Source organism: Maniola hyperantus, chromosome 22, assembly GCF_902806685.2.
Source record: "Maniola hyperantus chromosome 22, iAphHyp1.2, whole genome shotgun sequence".
Taxonomy (NCBI): Eukaryota; Metazoa; Arthropoda; class Insecta; order Lepidoptera; family Nymphalidae; genus Maniola; species Maniola hyperantus.
This window is the reverse complement of record NC_048557.2, coordinates 10,067,997-10,094,664: the sequence shown is the minus strand read 5'-3', so window position 1 is coordinate 10,094,664 and position 26,668 is coordinate 10,067,997. Positions and strand designations below refer to the sequence as shown.

At 38.3% G+C, this 26,668-nt stretch overlaps 2 protein-coding genes across 2 annotated transcripts in view; both read right to left on the bottom strand.

The window, feature by feature from the left end:
• LOC117992870 (uncharacterized) overlaps positions 1 to 15,858 on the bottom strand; it is a 177,981-nt gene extending 162,123 nt beyond the window's left edge. Inside the window, exon 1 of the mRNA XM_034980583.2 lies at positions 15,817 to 15,858. The gene's annotated coding sequence lies outside the window, so the exon portion shown is untranslated. The remainder of the gene's footprint in view (positions 1 to 15,816) is intronic.
• The window catches only part of LOC117992983 (venom acid phosphatase Acph-1-like), a 520,874-nt gene that overhangs the window by 427,493 nt on the left and 66,713 nt on the right, over positions 1 to 26,668 (bottom strand). The gene's annotated exons all lie outside the window — the stretch shown is intronic.

The window sequence follows — 26,668 nt, the reverse complement described above, 5'->3', positions numbered from 1 at the left end:
TACCTGTGAAATAGTCGTGAATAGTCGTCATAGCTGACTTCATGCTTACATTATACACGCTGAAATTTTGATGGTTGTTTTCCCGAAGCGAAATGATATTGACAATGTATTACAATCAATTTATAAATATAAAAAATGATTAGGGTCAAAAATAGCAAATTTAAAATCGAGAAAAACAACAATTGAATGAGACCTCGAACCAATAGTGATACCGCGTGCGCGCAGGCTAGTTTATGCCGTATCACTACGCGCGAGAGCTTATTTTGCTCTAAACTTTTTCACTTTATTGGCAGCGCGGTTTGAGTGGATGTACCTACCTACTATTCACGTTACGTCTAGGGAGTTACTATTGCTTCTCACACTTTCGAGTTGTCGATTTTTTTTTATTATTATTTCAAAACATAAACATTTTTATTTTTTAAGTTTAACTCAAAATTTCGATAGTACTACTGAGGGCAAATCGTTCTGCCGCGGGAAGACAACCACTAAAACTTCACCGTGTAGATACCGTAAACTAAACGGTAAACAATGTAGGTAAGCTCAGCATTTAACAGGTGGTCTTTATAGGGACAGTTTTGTTTGTTTTGTCAATATTTTGACCCAGTTACATGGATAGGAGCACGGCGGAATCGCGGCAATGCGGTCTGCCCGAACTGAGTTGTTATGGTTAGCCCAGGTAAGGTTAAAGCGAAATTTATTTACGAAATTGTGTGAGAATTTTAGCGACCAATTTTGGGAGCAACAAAAGTATGGTAGGTAATCCGATTAAAACCATAATATGAGATACTAGCTTATGCTCGCGACTTCGTCCGCGTGGACTACAAATTTTCAAATCCCTATTTCACCCCTTTAGGAGTTGAATTTTCAAAAATCCTTTCTTAGCGGATGCCTACGTCATAATAGCTATCTGCATGCCAAATTTCAGCCCGATCCGTCCAGTAGTTTGAGCTGTGCGTTGATAGATTACTCAGTCAGTCAGTCACCTTTTCCTTTTATACATATAGATTCCGAAAATATATTGTAATCACGTGCAAGGTGCAGCAGCATATGTATCTACGTAATAATATCGCATGTTAATTTTTAGCAAAAATAGTATATTTGAATGAAAGAGGAAATTAAATGAAAAGGCAAACGAAAGTAATATCTACTTTCCATGTGTTGTATACTAAATTAAATATTCAATGAATTATTATAGGTCTATGTAAATTAATAATAATTGAATCACAATATAATATTATACAACTGTGATAACATTATTGTATCACAATGCTGTGATTCTAAGGCTGTGATAGAATAGGTTAAGACGTCCGCCTCCTGTGTGTGTGTGTGTGTGTGCGTGAGTGTATGTATTTGTTACCTACTCTTTCCCGTAAAAACTACTGGACTAATTTGGCTGAAATTTTGAATAGAGATAGCTTATACTCTAACTTAACACATAGGCTACTTATTATCCCGGAATCTAATGATTCACACGGGATTAAAACCTTATACCCTCGTCGACGAAGTCGTGGGTATCGTCTCGTAAGGAAAGTAAATAAGAACTAAACAACAAAATGAAAAATTTAGCCTAAAAAAACTCAAAGAAAGTCTACAGATATTTCTCTCAAGACGGTTTATTTAATATTTTATTACAGCAAAGTAAAAGTAAGTTTGGTTCTTGATTTTTCGTATTCTGATTAGTTGCTATTTGTGTTTCCAACGAAAATAACATCAAACTTTCTGCGGTACGTTCCAAGTTTGGGGTAAATTCTGGGTTACAACTTGAAACAAAGTATGGGACGCGTCCGTAAGGGCGTTTGTGCACTCAACAAACATACCAGAAGTGAAGTTAAATATTAACCACGACGCGCAGAGCCTTATTGAGAGTTTTATCTTTTATAATAACCTACTGCAATATTAACTTGATTAGATTGCAACCACTCAATCAAAATGGCGACCTAAACACAAAAAGCATTTTATAGTCGGCCGAGTCTCGAGTCGGAACGAGACTGGCTTAAAAACCATCAACCACCCGCATTTATACAATGCCTGCCCCACAACAGATCACGTGAATTCCATTTTTAAAAAAAGGCGGCAATTACAAATGCCGTAGCTTTAGTTTTAAGTATGTACGTATTAATTATCACCACTATAATACAAATAAAAATTTTGATAATCAGGAAGCGTAAAATTTCCCCTATTTTGAATAAATAATTTGAGTTTGAGTTTGAGTTTGAATGCGATAACACTTTACAAAATTATTGAAACTTATTAGAACTATCACAAAGTCGTTAAGCAACTCATTCCCAAGCTTGCTTATCATTTAAATAATCCTTTACATTGTAATAGGATTTTTCAATTAGTTTACGTTTTATGAAAACTTTGAACTTGTTGAGAGACATCTCCAATATGTCTTCTAGAAGCTTATTATAGAAACGTATGGAATTACGAGCAAATGAATTGCTAACTTTACTGAGCCTAGAGGCGGGAATTACAAGTTTATTTTTATGACAGTCACTTTTTTTTTTAAATTTATTTATGTTTTTATGTACGTACAGTAAATTTTCAAAAATATATTGATTATGCACTGTCATAATTTTAACTTCCCTAAATTTAGTTCTCAGCGACTCTCGTGGCCCCATACTGTATATGGCTCGAACAGCCCTTTTCTGCAGCACAAAAATAGAATTAATATCAGCATCGTATATACGAATTCGAAGTGGCCGTCATACAAAGCGTACGTAAGCGTTTCCATGTTGTAGACGATAAAATAAAACACCGGGTTATTCGGTACGTGAGACTCGAGAAACTGACTGACTGTTTCCACGATCGCGTGCATTGGCTGACTGAGGCGATGCGCCTATTATAAGATTAATGTGGCAGGTATCTAGGCACCTACTCGTATGTGGTCAAAGTCCGCGCGTTCTCGAATCTGCTTTGGTTTATTAGAAAAATAAAAAAGAATGACAATAAGGTGATTGCGTCGCCTACACATGTCAGTTAATCATTCTAACAGCTTTACCATTTCTAAACCGGTTCTGTATTCCGTGGCGCTGAGTACAACGCTAATTTGTCACCGAACAAAATAGAAAGGTTTGCACGGTTTGCTTCAAGTTCGCGGTAAACTTCAATTACAGGAATTCGTCACAAAGGCTTTTAAGGAGTTTGTGTTAAATACGATTCACCTGTTAAGTGGTTGAAACTCAACCCTTTATTTATATACCTACCTACTTAATTTTGAAAGGGTTTCGGTGTAACTCGGCTTTTCAGACATTTGTAACGGAAAAGTGTCGCCAGGGATCTCGTTTTGACGATTATAATTCGTTGAAATAATTGAATAGAATGATAAAAGTTTACAAGAACGATATTTGTTTTTTACAAAATATTTAGGTAGGTAGGTACCCGAAAGCTTTAGGTATAATTGTTTCCGCGAAAACAGGAAAAAATTACTTTAAGATAGTTTTTTTTTTTAAACCTTTATAATAATACTGCGACTTACTCATTAGTGGGCCGACGATGGGTGATATTATAAAAGAAGAATAGTTATCGGAAATCGAAATCAATATTTTACCGTGTTGTCTCGTGATTGAAAATATCTAAAGTTCACTTTATCAATATGAAGTGAGTTATGTGCGTTTTAAGCAATTAAATATCACTTTCTTTAACAGTGAAGGAAATTTGAGAAAACTCGCATGCATGAGAGTTCTCCATAATGTGCTCAAAGGTGGCCGCACATGGCCAGCGTGGTGGACTATGGCCGAACCCATCTCATTCGATCGTGGTCAAGCGTGCGCCCATAATGAATTTAAAAAAAACTGAGAGGAGATCAATCATGCTCAGTAGTGAGCCGGCAATGGGTAAGTGTTCACGTACGAACATTTGCGGGCACAGTCAGTTTAAAATGTTTTTTACTACGTGAACAAGCGTTAAAACTGTTGTAAACTCAATGAAAATTAATATTGTCAAACAAATTGACAACACACAACACATTGCGTGATGTTTTTGCAAATAACCAGCACGTAACAAAATTGACAATGAAATTGTACAGGTATTACTGTTGACGTGACGCCCGTCCGCTAACTATTCACCGTGACACCAGCTAATTACGATGCGCGGGCTGTTTTATATTTTTACCGTGAAATAAACAAACACTGGTATGAGCTTTGAACTGGGATTATTATTGTCAACAGAACGCAAACATGAAAATATGTAAATTTCACTTTATCGTTAAATCACAAGACAACACATTGTTAAAATAGTAATTTTGCTAACTGTTCTTCTTTTATCATCATCATGATCAAACCATCGCCTACTACTGAGTACGGGTCTCGTTCCAGAACGAGAAAGGTTTAGGCCATAGTTAGTCACGCTTGCCCAGTGCGAATCAACAGACTTCACACACCTTCGAGCACGTTATGGAACTCTCACATATGCGAATTTGCTTAAAACGTACATAACTCCAAAAAGTTAGAGACAAGTAAAAATTCACGCTTTAGCTTTGCCACCGCAAATTACAGCGTATAATAAAAGTGTCAGTGAAATTGTACAGGTATTACTGTTGACGTGACGCCCGTCCGCTAACTATTCACCGTGACACCAGCTAATTACGAAGCGAGGGCTGTTTCATATTTTTATCGCGAAATAAATAAACATTGTTATGAGTTTTGAACTGGAATTGTTATTGTCTACAGCACTAAAAAGTGATAATAATCAAAGTTACTACTTAATAATCTTACTATATACAGGGTTACTGGTAGCTCGACGTATTCCGTGCAGGACATGATAGGAAATCTAAAATGCAACAAATTTTGTCCTATACACGTATGGGTGGAAATCGATAGTCTTCGAGATATTTGAACATTAACGTTTTTTTTTCATGAATCGCCTAGAATTTGAGATTTAAGTCCAAAATAAAACAAAACTTAATTGAATTAATTTTATTTATATTTATTTCCGTAGCTGATACTTTATCTCAGCAAATATCAATCCTAAAGTGTCCAAAAATACTTTACTATGTAAAATTATGCGGCATTACAGTTTTTTTTATTTTTACAATTTACATGCTGTCTCAAAAGATATTGCTTAACTCAAAAAAATATTATGACACAAAGCATACAAAGTGCAATCACTCAAGATCTCACCCGTGAGTGATTGATTATGATTATATACTGCATAATCAATCACTCACAGGTGAAATCGCAGTTAAGGGCTTGTATCAGAAATTTTAAAAAAGTCACGCTACGATTTCAGTGCAAATTACAGCGTATAATAAAAGTGTCAACGAAATTGTACAGGTATTACTGTTGACGTGACGCTCGCTATCTGTTCACTGTGACACCGGCTAATTACGAAGCGTAACATATTTTTGTCGCTACATAAATAAACCTTCAGTGAATCCATGTGAGAACAATTTTGAAGCTCGCCATATATTATGCTAATATTAAAAATGCGAAAGCGAGTCCATCTGTTTGTCTGCTAGCCTTTCACGGACCATCTATTTAACCAATTTTGGCAAAAAGTTACAGCTTGTATCTTGTGAACCGTAAAAAGAAACCCATGTGTTTCTTTTTGTCCCACAAAATCAAATAGTTTCCACGGTATTTTTAAAAACCTAAATCCACAACCGCATTATCTAGTAGTATCTATAATCAATTTAATTTTAAAAGTCACGAGCATTATAATAGTAATAATATAAATTTGACGATTTTATTTGTCAACTAGCTGATGCCCGCGACTTCGTCCGCGTGGAATTAGGTTTTTAAAAATCCCGTGGGAACTCTTTGATTTTCCGGGATAAAAAGTAGCCTTTAGTAGGTCTTTATCTATACCCATGCAAAAAACCACGTCAATCCGTTGCACCGTTGCGACTTGATTGAAGGACAAACCAACAAACAAACACGGGTACTGATATAATAAGGGTACTGAATACTGATAATTCATTTTATATTAGTAAGACCATTGAAATAATAACTCCTATTTTGTTAATTTTCTTCCACGGCCCATGTTATCTTTAATAACATAATTTACCTTTTTATGCTATCTTCATAATTACCTGAAACACGAAATAATTTAGCAGAAGAAAACCTTGATCTTTAACTGTATATTACGGCCAAAGTGACAGCAATGGCTACCACATCTCGGCAACGTGACACTAAGTAATTACAACTTCACGCCACGATTTACATTTTTATCGCGAAAAAAAGTAAACATTGCGGTGAATTGTATAGAAAAATGTTTACCATTTAACATTTCCATCTTCCTGGTGCAGTGGTGAGCGCCGTGGTCTTATAAGTGGGAGTTTCAGGGTTCGATTCCCGGCAGGGCCAATTTGGGAATTCATAAATTCTAAATTGGTCTGGTCTAATGGTCTATACTATAGTGTTGTCACACTTGGCTAGTTTTTACGGCTAAACGACTTTAGCTGTACAGTGGCATGTTGCTTGTGCGAACATAGGTAAACCGAAAGCTAGTTAAACTTTTAGTTGACGTTTATAAAATGCAGAGTGAAGTGAGCACCAACTGGCCTGCCGTGATAGTCCGTTAAAAATTCACGAGTTTTTTTTCGCGTGGCATTGTTGAAAACACAATCTCGCTGCTGAAATTGTCAATTTTTGTAGTAGCAATAAAATTCAATAGCGTTTTATTGTTCCTTTAGCCAGCTACATTGGGACTTTACGAAACTAGAATTAAATCTGTAAAATCATTGGCTAAATAGGCAATTATCTATATCACTACCCATCCATCCATCCATATCCATACTTAATATTATAAATACGAAAGTGTGTCTGTCTGTCTGTCTGCTAGCTTTTCACGGTCCATCCGTTCAACCGATTTTGATGAAATTTGGTACAGAGATAGCTTGCATCCCGGGAAAGAACATAGGCTACTTTTTATTCCGAAAAACCAAAGAGTTCCCACCAGATTGTAAGAACCTAAATCCACGCGGACGAAGTCGCGGGTATCATCGCATAAATGCGAAAGTGGGTCTGTTTGTTGGTTTATTGGTTTGACAGTCAATCAACAACGCAACGGAGCAACGACATGACTTGATTTTTTGCACGGGTATAGTTAAAGACCTGGAGAGTGACATAGGGTGGTAACTAGCCACGGTCGAAGCCTTCCATCAGAGAAACACAAGTTTGTGACATTTCAGAAAACAGTGATGTGACCACCAACTGGCGTGTCGTGATAGTGCGTTCTTCTTCTTCTCGAGTCGACGGTCACCTCAAATACGGGCAGCCCAAAAAGCCGCAACTGCGATAGCTCGGTCGGTAGTCTCGTGCAGCTCCTCGTTCGTGCAGGTTGTCGGGCACGCAGGGCACCCCGTCATGTGCGCAATATAGTCCTTTATATGTCATGCCAAGCTGTGATAGCCTAGTGGTTATGACGTCCGCCTTTTAATCGGAGGTCGGGGGTTCGATCCCGGCACGCACCTCTAACTTTTCGTTATGTGCATTTTAATTAATTAAATACCACTTGCTTTATCGGTGAAGGAAAACATTGTGAGGAAACCTGCATGCCTGAGAGTTCTCCATAATGTTCTCAAAGGTGTGTGAAGTCTACCAATCCGCACATGGCCAGCGTGGTAGACTATGGCCAAAACCCTTCTCACTCTGAGAGGAGACCCGTGGTCTGTAGTGAGCCGGTTATGGGTTGATCATGATGATGATGATGATGATATGTCATAGTCCATTGAAAATTCGCGAGGTTTTTTTCGCGTGGCATTGTTAAAAACACAATCTCTCTGCTCCATTTTCCCACAGAATCCGCCACAGTGTTTATTAATTTCGCGATAAAAATGTAAATCGGGCTACGCGCTACGTCTCGCTAAGTCTTAGTTAGTGTCACGTCGCTGATATTGCTGTCACTTCCACCGTAATGACTACCCATATTATAAATGGGAAAGTGTGTTTGTTTGTTGGTTTGTCCTTCAATCACGTCGCAAGAGATCAACGGATTGACGTGATTTTTTTCATAGGACGTTTTAACTATTTAAATTTTAAGGACCTGGAGAGTGACATAGGCTACTTTTTTTCCCGGAAAATCAAAGAGATCGCACGGGATTTCCAAAAATCTAAATCCACGCAGACGAAGTCGCGGGCGTCAGCTAGTCTATATAATATATAAAATTCAAAGTCCTGACTGACTGACTGACTTATATGTCAACGCATAGCCTAAACCGCTGGTTCTAGAGACATTAAATTTGGAGGGTGTGTGATCACAGAAGGAGGCCATTACGTTCCAACTCGTCTTACTACTGAGCATGTCATCTATTAATTCTATTATGTTCAAGAGGGAGAAGTTTCCTCTTAGGGTTGACGACAGGAGATGTCGCTGAGGACGTGACCAAAGCACCTAGAAAGCATGATATTTAATAGCGCCATGCACAGTTGCACACCTAGGCGACATCCACTGTCGCGTAGGTGTGCCACTGTGCACGTATAGATTCGTGTCGTGGACGCTATCGCTTTGCGTCCCGCATCCCGCATTATTGTCGCGCAGGTATGGCCGTAGCTTTTATTCCGTTAAGTCAAGTGAAAGTCAAAGTCATTTGTTCAAAATAGGTACACTTTTTGATTGTCAATTGTTGAACTTGCAGTACAAATGATGTAATTAATTGTGGTAAAATGTCTGAGAAGAAGCCGACAATTAACTCAGCTGGGTATTCTTCTAACCGACTTCATTATTGCTACAAATTCGCGTTATTAAAACCACTATAAGAACTATAAAAGCTGTTAAAGCAACGACGATCCCAAGCTCTTTGTTGTCTATCGCTTAACGATGATGATGATGATGATTATTATTATTATTATTATAAAAGTCTTTAATGCAAGCTATTTGCAAACAGAATAGGTAAATTGGGCGTAAAATCATAATTTTCACCCCAGTTCAAAATACGAAAAGTTTCAGAAATTACCTTGCGTAATAGAAAACCTGTCAACAAAATGGTATTACCGTTGACGTGACGACGACCGCCATTGTATTTATATCTCATCATCATCATGATCAACCTATCGACGGCCTCGGACGGGGTCTCCTCTCAAAATGAGTTTTGGTCATAGTCCACCACGCTGGCCAAGTGCGGATTGGCAGACTTCACACACCTTTGAGAACACTATGGAGAACTCTCAGGCATGCAAGTTTCCTCACGATGTTTTCCTTCACCGTTAAAGCAAGTGATATTTAATTTCTCAAAACGCACATAACTCCGAAAAGTTAGAGGTGCGTGTCCAGAATCGAACCCTCGACCTTTTGAATAGAAAGTCGACGTCTTAACCACTAGGGTATAACCGCTTCTTAAATAATTATAAAGTAAATTTTACCCTAGTTAGAAAGAAATACGAAAAGTTTCAGAAATTGCCTTGCGTAATAAAAAAACCTGTCAACAAAATGGTATTACCGTTGACGTGACGACGACCGCCATTATACTATCTAGTCTCTCAAAAATAATTGCCTAGGTGCGGCGTGTTTTACATTTTTAGCGGAATCGATACAAACCGCCTGGAAGTTTCAGATGATACAATTATATACTACTATTATTAAATGTCTGTCTGTCTGTCTACCAGCCTGTGTTGTTTTCCTATCGTCCACTTCAAAGCTACACCCACACCTGCGCGTTACGCACGGATGCGGGACGCGATGCGGGAGCGTCTACGACGCGAATCTGTCGATTCTTTTATATCTATTACTATCTCATCATCATCATCATCATCATCATCAACCGATAGACATCCACTGCTGGACATAGGTCTCTTGTAGGGTCTTCCACACGCCACAGTCTTGCGCAGCATGAATCCAGCGGCTCCCTGCGACTCGTCTGATGTCGTCCGTCCACCTAGTGGGGGTCTTCAAACACTGCGTCTTCCGGTGCAAGGTCGCCATTCCAGCACCTTGGGGCCCCAACGTCTATCGTTTGTACGAACTATCTGCCCTGCCCATTGCCACTTAAGCTTCGCAACCCGTTGAGCTATGTCGGTTACTCTAGTTCTCCTACGGATCTGCTCATTTCCTCATTTGATCACGTAGAGAAACTCCGCACATAGCTCTCTCCATCGCCCGCTTAGTGACTCTGAGCTTTCTTATGAGGCCCATAGTTAGCGACCATGTCTCGGATCCATATGTCATCACTGGCAACACGCTCATTTCTATTATTATCTAGTCGCTCAAAAATAATTGCCTAGATGCGGCGTATTTTACATTTTTAGCGGGATCGATATGAATCGTCTGGAAGTTTCATAGTAAAAATCTATACCTACTAACATTGCAACCGCCGAGTTTCTTGCTGGTTCTTCTCGGTAGGAAAGGCATTCCGAACCAGTGGTAGATGCATCCGACTATTCGTAAGTACTTGTAAAAGTTTATACGAATAAAATAGATTTTTATTTATTGTTATTATACGAAAGTGTCTACCTTTTTTATCATTGGGAAATGAGTTTAGCCATGTTACCGAGATGCACCGGCCCGAATACTGCTCTTTCCCTCGGACGCATCCAAAAGGGACCAGCAGCACCCAGGTACACTTTGAGGTTACCTGGCTGGCACCCCAATGTGTCTGCCTGTTAACCTCTTTTTCTAGGGTGCCAACGTATTACTACAGTCGACGCATTTTAAACTGAGTCGTCGAGTTATCTGTCTGTTTCGCTCGCACTTACAGGTGCGAGTGCAGGTGTCTCTTTATCATTTTGGTAACGGGATTGCCGCCAAGGTCACCAAGCCATAGACAAATGGCGCCAAATTTAAACAAAAACTGAATATTCGCATTTGTATTCGCATTAGCGAATGTTGGCAGCAGATATTCGCATTCGCATTCGCATTCGCGTCCAATGTCCAAAATATGACATTCGTTAATCGTTACATCACTACTAAGCATACTGTACCCGTAGTACAAGATTTTACGTCTCACCAAACCAAACCAAATTCGAGAGTCGAAATACTTCCGCGTTACAGTAAACTGGATCTTAATCGCCTTGTTTTAAAGCTCAAGTTTGTCTACACTTCTACAGCCAGCGCTCCAAGCGGAAACATTGCGTAATTAAAATCAGTGGCATTGAATATTTGACTTCAATTCAAGGCTGTTTAGGTCCATTTTACTGTAACGCGGAAGTTTTTCGACTCTCGAATTTGGTTTGGTTTGGAGAGACGTAAAATCTTGTACTACGGGTACTTACTGGCTCACCTACCTCATTCGTTCAAAAAAGTTTTCACTAACTCTAACATTTTGCTCGTATTTTGCCCTCTACATACGGTGAGGTCGGCACTTCAAACGTTGGTATAAACTAGTGCGATTTTCGTTCTCTAATTAAGCGTGCCTAAATGGCTCATTAAAAGTTCCCTTTACAGTTTGCTAACGATTTCTAAGCCTTTGCATGCAGGAATGCGTGGAATGAACGGCTTTATCCACGGTTCACCCAAAAAGTCTTTTTGAAACGATGTGATGTTCGTGACATGAACGAAACCATTTCCGTGTTAGCTAGTGATGTCTATACCCAATCCACGGAAAGAAGGTAGTATAGCACTCTCTCTTTTACGTAATCCCATACAAATGACAGAGACAAAAATCTCAGTGGGCATTAACCATACCAACCAACCACAAAAGAAACTATGGTTTCGAATTGAATTTCAAATGTTTTTTGAAACCATGTTTGTGATTGGTTGGTGTCTCAAAATGATCAACTTCCATTGGGATTTTGTCTCTGTCATTTGTATGGGATTACGTAACAGAGAGAGAGAGAGCGCTATACTAACTTTTTCCTTACAGTATAGTGCGATTTTTGTTCTCTAATTGAGTCTTTTCAGTTTGCTAAAGATTTCTAAGCCTTTGCATGCAGGAATGCGTGGAATGGATAGCTTTATCCACGGTTCACGCATAAAGTCTTTTTGAAACGATGTGATGTTCGTGACATAAACGAAACCATCTAGTGATGTCTAATTTTAATGTTTGAATAGTCGATGCTTGAGTCGATTAAAGTATTGTTAATCGAGTAATTAAGCTCATCATACGATTATATCATACAAAAATATCAAAAAGCTAATGCTAACGACTTCGTCCGCGTGGATATACTTATGTTTTTAATAATCTCTCTGATTTATATTTTACGACATTTTGCACGTTAAATTAAAAATAAATAAAAATCTGTTTTAGCACACAAGAAAAGCCCTTTCATATGATACACCACTTGCTATATTTATCTTACTTCAAAAATTAAAAATACTAAGTATTTGTTATCTATCGTAAGTACTTAGTGGCTAAACCAATTTTGATAAATGATACGTCATTAGATTCGTCACTGCGTACATAAAATTCTTAGAAATCAAAATGGCGGATTTTAAGTGCTTTAATGTCGGGCTGAAAAAGATGCAGTGCAAACAGCAGTCAGGATTTTAATTTACTTGTTTAATAATGATGCCATTTTCGAGCAAGTGGGAGAAAGTCATTTATTATTGTCGTCGATTTTGCGATTTTGGTTCAAGTCGAAAACGTGGCCCACCACTAGTAGGAACTGGTGGCCTCATTACATGCATAACAACGTGAGATTGTGCCGAGCCTATGTTTGCGTAAATTCCTTTCCTTTGAACGGATTTTCTTTGTCGTATAGGGATGTACCTATACATATATGTTTTTTTTTTTTTTTAAATCGACATTTCCTGTAACCTGTTGGTATTTACTTTCCAACAACCTTAAAACTATTAAATACTTTAACTATCAACTACTAAAAACTATTACAATTAAATATAATCTTAATACATAAAAGGAAAAGGTGACTGACTGACTGACTGACTGATCTATCAACGCACAGCTCAAACTATTGGACGGATCGGGTTGAAATTTGGCATGCAGATAGCTATTTTAAGTTTTCCGGTGTTTTAGACTTCTTTTTTTCACATATAAGGTAGCCTTTGACTGCGATGTCACCTGGTACTAAGTGATGATGTAATATAAATTCGGAGTAAGCTAACCTGAAAGAGTCTGTTTTGGCTTACAGCCGCACTCAGAGTCACTAATCGTTAGTTAAAACTGAGTTAAAACGATACAGATTTATGTGAGAGATAATAGCTGTCTCGTTTTAACTAAACTTAAGTAACGATTAAGCGTCTCTGAGTGCGGCTGTTAAGCCGGCAACCTTAATTGGATCATACCGGAGCGCTAAAATCGTTTTTTCGGTAGGGTGGCAGGTAAACTGAGCTATGGCAGAAGCCTACTACCAGAACTTATTTAGAAATTCATCATCATCAACCCATAGCACCTTACGTGCTCTCAGCACGTATGACTGTTAGTTCTGCGCCTGATCTCTCTCCGGTCACGTCGGATTGCCGTCCCATCGCATTATAAGAGTGAGGTAATATAATTGACAAAGTTTGATAAAGTTATAGATAAAGTTTATCTAACTGTATGTGAAACAGCTTCTAAAAGATTATTCAAGAGTCAGGAAATGCAATAGTCTGTGGTACAGCGCCTTTCGTCAGAGACACTCGGTCGTTCAACTCGCGCGGTGCCTTCAAACAAATACTAGATCAAAGAGATGCATGAAATTCAAACACCGCCTCAACTCCGCCGCAGCAAAGTGCTTCACATTTCTCGGAGTTATTGAAGACGGGTTTTACATAAACCTGTGTTATGTGTGCTTTAACACAAACCCGTGTGGTGGGAACTTCGATGGCCCTTATGATTTAGTTCACTAAATATTGTGGGAGCATTACTTTTTAATGAGTAAAATTAATAAACTGACACTAGACTGACTGACTGACGCAGCGTGGCGTGCGTGCGTTTCTAATCAATTGTTAGGGTCACATCCTTCCTAGCGGCGCGAACACTGTGTAAAACACATACCTACCCGAGAATAATAATAATTTTAAATACATATCAAAAATTGCGGACTGGCAGGAATCGAACCTGCGTCTCCTGGGATCGCGCCCGACGCTCTGACCACTGAGCTACGGCTCGCTTGCTGCCAGTGACGAAATTTGTGATATATGTGTGTTCACTCAGTACTGAAGCGACTGTTTATGCCATCTAGTAGCGACACTTTGCAGTTACAGAAACTACTTTCAACTATCGAAACTGGTGACAGACGGACGGACAGCGGTGGCTGATACGGTCCCGTTTTACCCTTTGGGTACGAAACCCTAAAAGATGTGAAATCGCAGTCAAAGTCGTGCAGTTCCTGCCATTGATAAAAAATTACGCCAAAGCTGGAAAATCGAACGAAATTACTTTGTCAAACTGTCAATAAAATATCACAAAAAGTGTCGTAAACGCTAATCTCACGCAATCCCCCGCGCGTTGCCAGATTTGTCAGATTTGCCAGGTTTTGACAAAGCCGGGCTTAACACACCCGTTCCCAACCAAATAAATGTTTACTCGATGAAAAACTATGTCAAATAAACAACAACAAAAAAAAAACAATTTTTGTTATATTTTCCTACAATTTTTCTTTTTATAGTTACACTAGCTTATGCCCGCGACTTCGTCTGCATGGACTACACCATTTTGAAATCCCTAGTCTAACCCCTCAGGGGTTGAATTTTCAAAAATTCTTTCTTAGCGGATGCCTACGTCATAATACTTAGCTATCTGCAATAGAATATTAGCCATGTTTATCTTGACTATCCAATAGTCACTTGTGGGTACCTTTTATAACAAAATCCCGCAAACCCCCCTATGTCATTTTAGAATTGCCTTTACACAAGTTTAAAAAATCTATTGAAAGTATGTTCCAAAGGTATGTGAAGTCTGCAAATCTGCACTTGGCACTACGGCCGAAAACCCTTATCATTTTAGGAGGAGACCCGTTCTCTGTAGTGAGCCGGCAATGGGTTGATCAAGATGATAAGTAGGTACGTATTGATAAAATTTAAGTAATAGGTAAGTCAGAAAAATAATTAAATTAAGCTTTATTTTACTTCTTACAGTAAGTTGCTAATCCTAATTAAATACAGAGTTTCCTTAACTTTTTAATTGATTTTTTCGTTTCCACCTAATTCTGTGGACCCTTGTCTCAAATAAAAGACTATCCATTTAAACTCTACCTTCTTGTTTATATTCAAGTTTGTTTAATTCTACTAAGTAATACCTGTGAAGCTGTGATAGCCTAGTGGTTAGGACGTCCGCCTTGTAATCGGACGTCGGGGATTCGATTCCAGGCACGCACCTTTAACTATCCGGAGTTATGTGCGTTTTAAGAAATTGAATATCACTTGCTTTAACGGTGAAGGAAAACATCGTGAGGAAACCTGCATGCCTGAGAGTTCTCCATAATGTCCTCGAAGGTGTGTGAAGTCTACCAATCCGCACATGGCCAGCGTGGTAGACTATGATGGGTTCGAAACAAGTCGGGCTAACGTCGACTAATCACGTGAGTAAAGCCGGGTGTGAGATATTATATATAATGGAAATCACTCCCGATAGTTTAAACGCTAAAATAGTAGGTTTTTTTTTTTTTTATTTATTCAGATACAAGTCTGCAATCTCACCTGATGGTAAGTGATGATGCAGTCTAAGATGATAGCGGGCTAACCTGGAAGGCGTATGGCAGTTTTTATTAAACCCATACCCCTTTGGTTTCTACACGGCATCGTACCGGAACGCTAAATCGCTTGGCGGCACGGCTTTGCCGGTAGGGTGGTAACTAGCCACGGCCGAAGCCTCCCACCAGACCAGACCAGAAATTAAGAAATTATAAAATTCCAAACACCTGCCAGGAATCGAACCCGGGACCTCCCACTAATAAGACCACAGCGCTCAACACTGCGCCAGGGAGGTCGTCTAAAACGAGGTACATACCTACTACATACTAAATAAATAATTTTCTTGATATTAATAAAACTATATTTACTTACTCAAAAGAATCAGCTTGTGTGTAAACAATTTAGTTTCTCAAAACTTTCAATCTGAAACAATGTAAATAAATCATTTAAGTAAACTTATGATTCGAATATTCGAACCTTTTATAATAAAATCCCGCAAACTATTTTGAACTTACCTTTGCACAAGTTTAAAAAATCTATTAAAAATATGCTCCTGAAAAAAGCATATTACACAATTGAAGATTATCTAAATGATAAAAGAGCGTGGATTTGACCTGCAGCTCGTTCCAGCAACGCACAAGACTGCAAATATTATTTTATACATGCCATAATCTTGTACTTATTATATCAAATATTTGAAAAGAGCAACCGCCGAGTTTCTTGCTGGTTCTTCTCGGTAGGAAAGGCATTCCGAACCAGTGGTAGATGCATCCGACTATTCGTAAGTACCTACTTGTAAAAGTTTATACGAATAAAAAAGATTTTTATTTATTTTTATTTAAAATAAATATATAGGTACTTACTTAGGTAAAAATACGTAAATTTTTGCTCATACTTATATTTATAACTAGACTAGCTTATGCTCGCGACTTCGTCCGCGTGAACTACCTACATGAATTTCAAACCCCCATTTAATACACTTAGGGGTGGGATTTCAAAAAATCCTTTCTTATAGTGGATACTCACTATTTACAAAGAACACACCCTCCAAATTTTATGTTTCTAGGAGCAGCGGTTTAGGCTTTTTAATTTAATTTATTTTGTAGAGACAATCAGTTACAATTAGATAAATAGATAGTATATATATATAAAAACACTTAAACCAAAGCAGCACTTAACCACTTAACTTATAAAAGCACTTAAACTATGCGTTGATATATACGTCAGTCAGTCAGTCACGACTTTGAATTTTATATATACAGATGAAAAATATTGCGAAAAGAGTTATCGAGTCAACCGGGGACCCGAGAGCTGGCAGCTACCTTGGTCAAATAATTAGTTTGGCCATCCAAAGGGGTAATGCTGCCAGCATCTTGGGTACAATGCCTCGCTGCGGTGGTCTCGACGAGGTTTTGGATTTAATTTAATTTATTTTAGTTTTAATTTAATGTTATTTTTTTTTTATTTAAGTTTATTAATAGTTGATTGTAAATGTGTGCGTTAAAAACTTCAATCATAAACCACATGAAATAAATTTACTTATACAGATGATAAACTTGGCTAATATTCTTTTAAAAAAACTTCGGGGCGAACCTTTAGTTAACTAAACATACAAAAATACTACATTATTTTGTCTGTACATGTGGGTATGCAAATCTAAGGTAACCTTATTATCATAGGGACTCGCCCGAGGGTAGGGAATTCAATTCCCGGGGTAAATACCTCTATTAGCCACATGGGATGTTTCACGGAACCCTTGTACAGGCTACAGGGTACTTGTTACTCCGTACACGTTTGCGGATCTCTGAAATTAGATGGAAAACTGACGTGACGTGGTATGTAATATTCTATCATATCGTCATCATTATCAACCGATAGACGTCCACCGCTGGACATAAGGAGCTTCCACACGTTGTTTTCAATAGTGTACGAAATATTATGGCAATACGGTATTGGACTGTGGTAATAAAATGATGTGATTTTTTTGTACAGCGCTAGTTTATGGGGCTAGAATTCATTATTAAAGAGAATAATTTTTAATAATCATGATTTTTATTTATTTTTAACATAATTAATTATTACCTAACGTCACGCTGTACGGAAAGCGAATAATGACGTCACAATGCGTAATTGACAAATATTTTTCGATTTTTAACATAAAAATAAAGTAATTTCTGCTGGAAAAGTATTTGTCGTTTACGCATTGTGACGTCTGAACAAAAAAAGAGAAGAAGGGCCTGAACCCTTCTAATTTTGAGAGGAGAGCGGTCTCAGTAGTGGGCCGGCAAAAATATATTGAGATGACATTATACATATCTTACACCCGGCTATACTCACGTGTTTAGTCGACGTTAGCCCGACTAAACACGTGAGCAGTCTCAACCGCGACGCGTGCGCGAACTGACTCCTTGAAAAAGGACCCCGGACGGGTTCAAAACTAGTCGGGCTAACGTCGACTAAACACGTGAGTATAGCCGGGTGTAAGATAATTATGTATAATATGGAAATCACTCACGATACCTACGCTAAAATATTGAGATGATGTTGATGATGACATAAACAATAGTATCGATCGGTCGGTCGACTCAGTTCATCTTAGGCGCCGTCCTATTGTCATCGCTCGTGTGATGATGCGTGCGTCCGACGAAAATGATCGCGCGTCCCGTGCGTTCAAACAAACTGTGTTCTACTGAATGTCCTATTGAAGATCGCGCGATCATGCGATGCGTTCATATTGTATTTCATCGCTCGATGAAAACGCATCGCATCATCGCGAGCGATGACAATAGGACGGCACCTTAGTATTGTGATTTAGGCATTACATCGTGAATAATAATGATTTCTCGCATTGCGTATTCATTACGTGTCAGAACCAAACACGTAAACTTTGTGATAGTGTTTCGTGACTTCAATTAGGTTTTGTACAATAAAACGACGACCTTCCTGGCGCAGTGGTAAGCGCTGTTGTCTTATTAGTGGATCCCGGGTTCACTTCCCGGCAGGGGTTTGGAATTTTATAATTTCTTGATCTGGCGGGAGGCTTCGGCTAGTTACCACCCTAGCGGAAAAACTGTGCCGCCAATTAATTTAGTGTTCCGGTACGATGCCGTGTAGAAACTAAAGGGGTGTGAGTTTAACAAACACTGCCATACCCCTTGCAGGTTAGCCCGCTTCCATCTTACACTGCATCATCACTTACCACCAGGTGAGATTGCAATTAATTACTTTTGGACAAGGTATTTGACAGTTTTCGAATCAATTTCATGATGAATTCAGTCAGTGCCTATTTCATTTTGGCATAAAGGCTAGTTAACTAAAGCCTAGTTTTCAAGTGAATTATATAATATTAGCAAGCCTTGCACTGAAATGTTGTACGCTAGAGTTGTAAATGTGATGAATAGAGGCTCAAGAATTGATTAATGTTCTGGTTAGTTTCACTGCCGGTCAGTGCCAAAAGCTATTATCTAACTACAGCAGGACCTCTTTAATCTGAACCCCGAAAATTTACCCGCGTTCGGATTCGTGGGGCGTTCGGATTATGGTACAGAAAATTTATAGGGTACTTGATGATTTGAGGGCCCCCGACTTCGTCCGCGTGGATTTAGATTTTATAAAAATCCCGACGGAACTCTTTGATTTTCCGGGATAAAAAGTAGCCTATGTCCTTTCCCGGGATGCAAGCTATATCTGTACCAAGTTTCGTCAAAATCGGTTGAACGGATGGGCCGTGAAAGGCTAGCAGACAGACAAAAAGACAGACAGAAAGACACACTTTCGCATTTATTTTTTATTTCATTTTTATTTTATTAGGAGAACCAACAGCTACAGACTACAACTTAATGAAAGGTTTTCACAATTAGAAACTAAATTAAAAGTAAAATGAACACAGTATAATAATTTATTAAGTATGGATAGTTTATGAAATAAAACTAATTGAATTGAAAGTCCGTTGTTGCATTTGTAAGATGATATAGTGGTGATAATTTTTACACGAACTTAGAAACTAAAGCTACGAGGGTTCCAAACGCGCCCAGGTCTGAGAAGAGCCCACAACAAACTCAGCCATCCTTACTTAGATGTTGAAGTAGGTACAATATATGAAAACATACAACGTAGTTTGTGTTCATTCATATTCCCCGCCATCTTAACACAACATGCATTTAATTCTACTCGTATTCACTTGAGAGAAATACTGGCAACATTAAACAGAAAGTCTTGTATTACAACTACCATATGAGCTGAGAGGAAGTCTTGTAACATAGAGTAGCTCAACTAAGAGAGGCGATATACGGACAGCTTCAAACAATCAAGACTGACTGCTTCAAGTTGCTTAAAGTTCGTAGTCACTTGAGAGAAATACTGGCAACATTAAACAATAAGTCTTGTATTACAGCTACCATACAAGCTAAGTCTTGTAACATATACTAACACGGCTAAGAGTAGATAGCTTTAAGCAGTCATGACTCATGAGACTGACTGCTTCAAGTTGTTACTGCATAGTTAACTACAATCTTCCATTCACTAATAATTATACATGAGACCGCTTGAGCAGTCGAGAATTACTTTCAATTCAATTCAATTTGCTCTTGTATGATCGCTTGCTTTTATTTAATGCTAGTGCTTTTGCTATAACCTTTGGATTATCATGTTCATTTAAACATATAAAAGGAATAGGTGACTGACTGACTGATCTATCAAAGCACAGCTCAAACTACTGGATGGATCAGCCTGAAATTTGGCATGCAGATAGCTATTATGACGTAAGGCATCCGCTAAAGAAGGATTTTTGAAAATTCAACCCCTAAGGGGGTGAAATAGGGGTTTGAAATTTAAGTAGTCCACGCGGACGATGTCGCGAGCATAAGCTAGTATTTTTATATAATACAAAGAGAAGATATACTGATACGCATGTGGTTGACCAAGTGATCCTGTACTTTTGCAAAGGGGAAAGCTTCTCCCTCTTGAGACGAGGGGCGATGCTTTTGGTCTTATGGCACAAAAAGGCTGCACTGTATGTAAGACAATGTAAAAGGAAAGAGTTAAAATGGCGGGAAAACACATGAAAAGCGCCCAAAGCGAACTCAACTGCGCGGAATATAAAAGGAAAACTAGAATGGCTTGGTGATTATAGCGGAAATGTAGAAAATGATATTGTTATAATGCGAAAACAAAATCCGGCCTTATTATAAAAAAAAGAATAATGTTCTTGTTTTTTTTTTATAATAATATCTTCAAGGTCTGCTTATGAGGTAACAAGGTATAGTACACAGATCGAGATGACAATCGGGGTATGAGGCGGGGAGACGCCCCGCACACCCGCATTTCACCCGCACTCGCCCGACCCGGGTTAGCGCCATTTTATTAGCGAATTGCCATCTCGACCTGTCGCGTACTATGCAATGCACCCGTGCGAAGCCGAATCGGGCACTAGTCACTAATAAAAAAATCTTGACTGCCCATCACATCAATTTTTAGGGTTCCGTACCTCAAAAGGACAAAGGAACACTTATAGGATCACTTTGTTGTCTGTCTGTCAACAATAAACTGAATACAACACAAAGCTCAGAGTCACTCAGCGGGCGATGGAGAGAGCTATGCTTGGAGTTTCTCTACGTGATCAAATCAGAAATGAGGAGATCCGTAGGAGAACTAGAGTAACCGACATAGCTCAACGGATTGCGAAGCTGAAGTGGCAATGGGCAGGGCACATAGTTCGTTAAACCGATAGACGTTGGGGTCCCAAGGTGCTGGAATGGTGACCTCGCACCGAAAATGCAGGTTGGAAGAACTCCCACTAGGTGAACGGACGACATCAGACGAGTCGCAGGGAGCCGCTGGATTCAGGCGGCGCAAGACCGTGGCGTGTGGAAGTCCCTACAAGAGACCTATGTCCAGCAGTGAACGTCTATCGGTTGATGTTGAAGATGATGATGTACCTCAAAAGGGAAAAGGAACCTTTATAGGATCACTTCGTTGTCTGTCTGTATATCTAATTATATAAAAGGACGCACAGCTCAAACCACCGGACAGATCGGGCTGAAATTTGGCATGCAGATAGCTATAACGACGTAGGCATCCGCTAAGAAATAATTTTTGAAAATTCAACCCCTAAGAGGGTGAAATAGGGTTTTGAATGTAGTCCACGCGGACAAATTTGCGAGCATAAGCTAGTACAACACAAAGAGAGAAGCGATATTTTAAAATACCGCAGACCAAAACGTCCACGTATTCTTTTGAATGCGAATATAACATTTAAATAAAGTCGATCCTATTTTAGATTTCGATTCTTTGTTCAAAAAATGGCAGCTCCAAGCCGTCCACGTTTCCATTTCAGGTGTGACTCTAACGAAATAGTTTTCTTTTTCAATTTCGGAAATAACTGCGTTTTAGGCAGCGCGTTTTCTATTTTATTTTCTTTTTTACCTCACGATACCTGTGTTGCACATGTAACCTTAGCTTTATATACTACTAGTAACTAGCTGATGCCCGCGACTTCGTCCGCGTGGATTTACGTTTTTCAAAATCCCGCGGGAACTCTTTGATTTTCCGGGATAAAAAGTAGCCTATGTGTTAATCCAGGGTATAATCTATCTCCATTCTAAATTTTAGCCAAATCCGTCCAGTAGTTTTTGCGTGAAGGAGTAACAAACATACACACACACACACATACAAACTTTCGCCTTCATAATATTAGTCGGGATAGCTGATGCCCGCGACTTCGTCCGCTTCGATTTAGGTTTTTGAAAATCCCTTGGGAACCCTTTGATTTTCCGACATAAAAAGAAGCCTATGTCACTCTATACGTGCTCCGGATCAAACCCCCGACCTTTTGAATAGAAGGCGAGGGTTTTAACCACCAGGCCACCACCGCTTTTTTACCCAGTTGAAGTTAAATCCCATTCATTTTTGAATCAAAAATAAACAAAAACAGCTGACACCGCGATCCTTCGCAAAATGGTCGTCAATCATCACAGAATATCAATTAGGCAAAAAAGAACGAAAAGTATAACAGATAAAATTGTAGGGATCGTTTTAATGCTAATTTTCCTTTAGGGGATACAAATCTCGAGCTCCGGGAGTCTGATTAAATGTGTAATTGTTTTATTATTCGGAGATTCAGATGCCTTCACAGCTTTTTCCAAGATTCAAAGAACCAAATCACGAAAAAATACAATTCCTTTTCATGCCTAAATTTTGACGAAATCTACGATACCTATAGTAAGTAAGAATAGGGATGATGACTAAAATAGTCAAATCAGTGACTTTTTATCAAAGGTCCAAAACGCTCGCTTAGTAAGGGAGCTTATTTATTTTAATTGCATCAAAAACATTTACAATAAAGAGAGTAAAAGTGGACAGTTAAGTGAAGAGTGGCTCATATGAAACTTACAGCTTATATGAACGACATGGCAACGACAAGACAACGAAATGACAACGACATGGCAGCGACACGGTAACGACAAGACAACAACACGGCAACGATAAGAATACGACACGCCAACGACAAGACAACAACACGGCAACGATACGACAACGACACGGCAACAACAAGAAACGACGTGGAATCAACCTGGCAACGACGCTGCACTGCAAAATACACAACAAAAAATATAAATAAAATACATTTATCTAATTTAAACCAACCAAAAAATACTAGCCACAAAATAATTTTTATCTACTGTTATTAAAAATATAGGATTTAAATTCCAATATTCCTCTCAAAGTAAAACACGATGTAGTCATAAACAGACATGTCGCATCTGTTTCCATTCTATAGTTTATGACAAAAACGCCTTCTGGTTTTCTTTTATTGCGAGCCGACTGTAAATTTTAACGCGTTTCGGTACAGTCTGGCTATCTTAATTTTTTATTCCTACTTTAACCTTTTTTCTGTAGACTTTTACGCTTGTAATATCCATTACATCACTGACCTCTCCTAATACAAGTAAGTTACGTAAGCGGCAGCCAGAACGATTTTTGAAGGAAACGAAGATGGAATTTTTACTAAACTTATCCTAAAATACTTACATTTTAACCTAACCTAACGTCTGTACCAATATTATTATGAAAGGGTACCTTTTTTTTTTTTTTTTTTTTTTTCTTCTTCTGGCTTTACACAGATTAGCCAATGTCAGGTTTGTTATTTATTAAAGTTAGGGAAAACGACGTTAAGTTACGATGTTTTTTCGAAAGGGTACCTGTACATTTTAAAACAGATTTTTGTTTATTTTTAGGGTTCCGTACCGCAAAAGGAAAAACGGAACCCTGATAGGATCACTTTGTTGTCTGTCTGTCTGTCTGTCTGTCTGTCTGTCTGTCTGTCCGTCTGTCTGTCCGTCTGTCTGTCAACAAACCTACAGGGTACTTCCCGTTGACCTAGAATCATTCGCAGGTAGGTAGATCTTATAGCTGACATTTGGGGAAAAATCTGAAAACCGTGAATTTAGGGTTAGATCACACAAAAAAAATTAAATTGTGGTCTTGAACTAATAATTAGTATTTTCAACTTTCGAAGTGAGTGACTATATCAAGTGGGGTATCATATGAAAGGTCTTCACCTGTACATTCTAAAACAGATTTTTATTTATTTTTATGCATCATAGTTTTTGAATTATCACTTAAAATGTTGAAAATTACGACTGCAGTACGGAACCCTCATTGCGCGAGCCTGACTCGCACTTGGCCGGTTTTTTATGTATATAGTTTTTGATTTATCGTGCAAAATGTCGAAAAAATACGACTGTTATACGGAAACTTTGGTGCGCGAGTCTGACTCGCACTTGGCCTGTTTTTGTCACGAAAATTCAAAGAGTTTACGGAATTTTGCTGAGGTGTCGAGCATCGCCTACCTATTCCATTCAGAGATAACTTGTATCCTGGAGACAGTCATAATATAGCTATTTTTTTATATCCTAGAAAATCAAAGAGTTCCCACGGGATTTTTAAAAACCTCAATCATGGATGAAGTCACGGGCATCATCTAATAACTAGTTAATTTTGAAATCTACGAGACGCCAACTAAAGTTTCCGAGCTGAGTTTGCAGTACGTGATGATGGCAACCTCAGAAATTTGATATAACTTCAGCTAAATTGACCGTAGACGCCAAAAACAGAGTGTATTAGAATGAGAGAACTCTCAGTTTGATCCTGAATCGACGATATCAGTACCCTTATTATAAATGCGGAAGTGTGTTTGTTTTTTGGTTTGTTGGTTTATCCTTCAATCACGTTGCAACGGTGCAACGCATTGACATGATTTTTTGCATGGGTATAGATAAAAACCTGGAAAGTGACATAGTAGGCTACTTTTTATCCCGGAAAATCAAAGAGTTCCCACGGGATTTTTATAAAACCTAATTCCACGCGAACTAAGTCGTGGGCATCATCTAGTGTCAAATATTAGGCTATGGTGACGTAAAATACTATTGTCACTTCCTAGAGTAACCCCTTCTTCTTCTTCTTCTAGTGCCTCTCCATTACTGAAGGTCAGCAGTCAGTTTTTTAAACTTCTCCCTGTCCATGGCTAGGCGGAATAGTTCTCCGACTGTTTTAATGCCAGTCCACTCCCTGATGTTTTTTTTTATTATTTATTAAAATCATCGGAAATCCTCCGATTTGTGTCAGAGTTCTTTTTTAACCGACTTCAAAAAAGGAGGAGGTTCTCAATTCGTCGGAATCTTTTTTTTTTTTTTTTATGTATGTTCCCCGATTACTCGAAAACGCCTGGACCGATTTTGAAAATTCTTTTTTTGTTTGAAAGGGTATACTTCAAAGTTGGTCCCATTTCAATTTGGTGAAGATCTGATGAACATCTTCGAAGATAGATACTGGAACTCCTCAACGGATAAGAGTAAATTGCTCGCGATCAGTGTAATAGCTTAGTAAACAGTAGATTTTTAACCAGTCATAGCATAATTCCATGGGGCCACTAAAAATTGTGAAATAAAAAAAATTTACAAAAAAAAATAAAAACCGACTTCGTTACACAAACACTAAAAATTGAAAAATAATTTAATTTATTACCGATTATATTATGTATACAAGAGTTAATATAGTTCCATAATAATATTTTTTGGGGTCGGTGCCAATGAGGTGCCATTGTGGAGTCCCATAAAAATATGAAGTCTAGACGATTCGCGCAGCTAAAGCTAATTGGCACCGGCACCAAAAAGTATTATTATGGAACTATATTAACTCTTGTATACATAATATAATCGGTAATAAATTAAATTATTTTTCAATTTTTAGTGTTTGTGTAACGAAGTCGGTTTTTATTTTTGGGTATTACATTTTGTTAGTCTCTTACATTATTTATTTACAGTTTGTTTTTCTATATTAACTATATTATACCTATAAATTTTTATCAAAGTACATACATTTATTCTTATAATAAGCATACAACTATAGATCTATATTTACAAGTATAATATATATTAAAATATTTACAGTTTTACTTAGTTTTATTTTTCTTTATAGTACATTTCGCTATTTTGGTGCAGAATTCTAAAAATGCTTTTTGGCACTTTTTGTCTCTTAGCAGTACTTCCAGCGTTTCTTTCCTTATTTGCACTTCTGTCTTTTGTTCCAGTTCGAAACGTTCCTTCCCATATATGGGACAGTCTAAGAGTAAGTGTGACACCGATTCCTCGTTTGCTGGGTCGCAGTCGCAAGCTGAATAATCCTTGCACTCCCTGATGTTACGTAGCCATGACTTCTTTCTTCTTCCCTCTTTTCCCAGCTATTTTACCCATCATGATTGTTTGCAGCAGGCGGTACCTATTGTGTCGCAAAATATGGAGTATAGAGTAACCCCTATTTCTTTTTAATTGACTGGTAGGCGGCAATTAGGGGTAGTATTTAACGTCATCATAGCCTAATATTTGATACACACTAACTGGAGTCTTTAACTACAACCATACAAAAAAATATCACTGTGGTCCGTTGCTCCGTTATTGAAGGACACACCAAAATACCAACAAAGTCAAAGTCAAAGTCAAAGTCAAAGTCAAATGATTTATTCAAAATAGGTAATTAATAACTCTTTTTGATGGTCAGATGTTGGATTTCTAAGATATAGTGGTGATAATTATTACGCAAACTTAAAACTAAAGCTACGAGGGTTCCAAACGCGCCCAGGTCTGAGAAAAGCCCACAAACAAAAACACTTTCACATTTATAGTATACTAGCTGATGCCTGATCGTCCGCGTGGAATTAGGTTTTTCG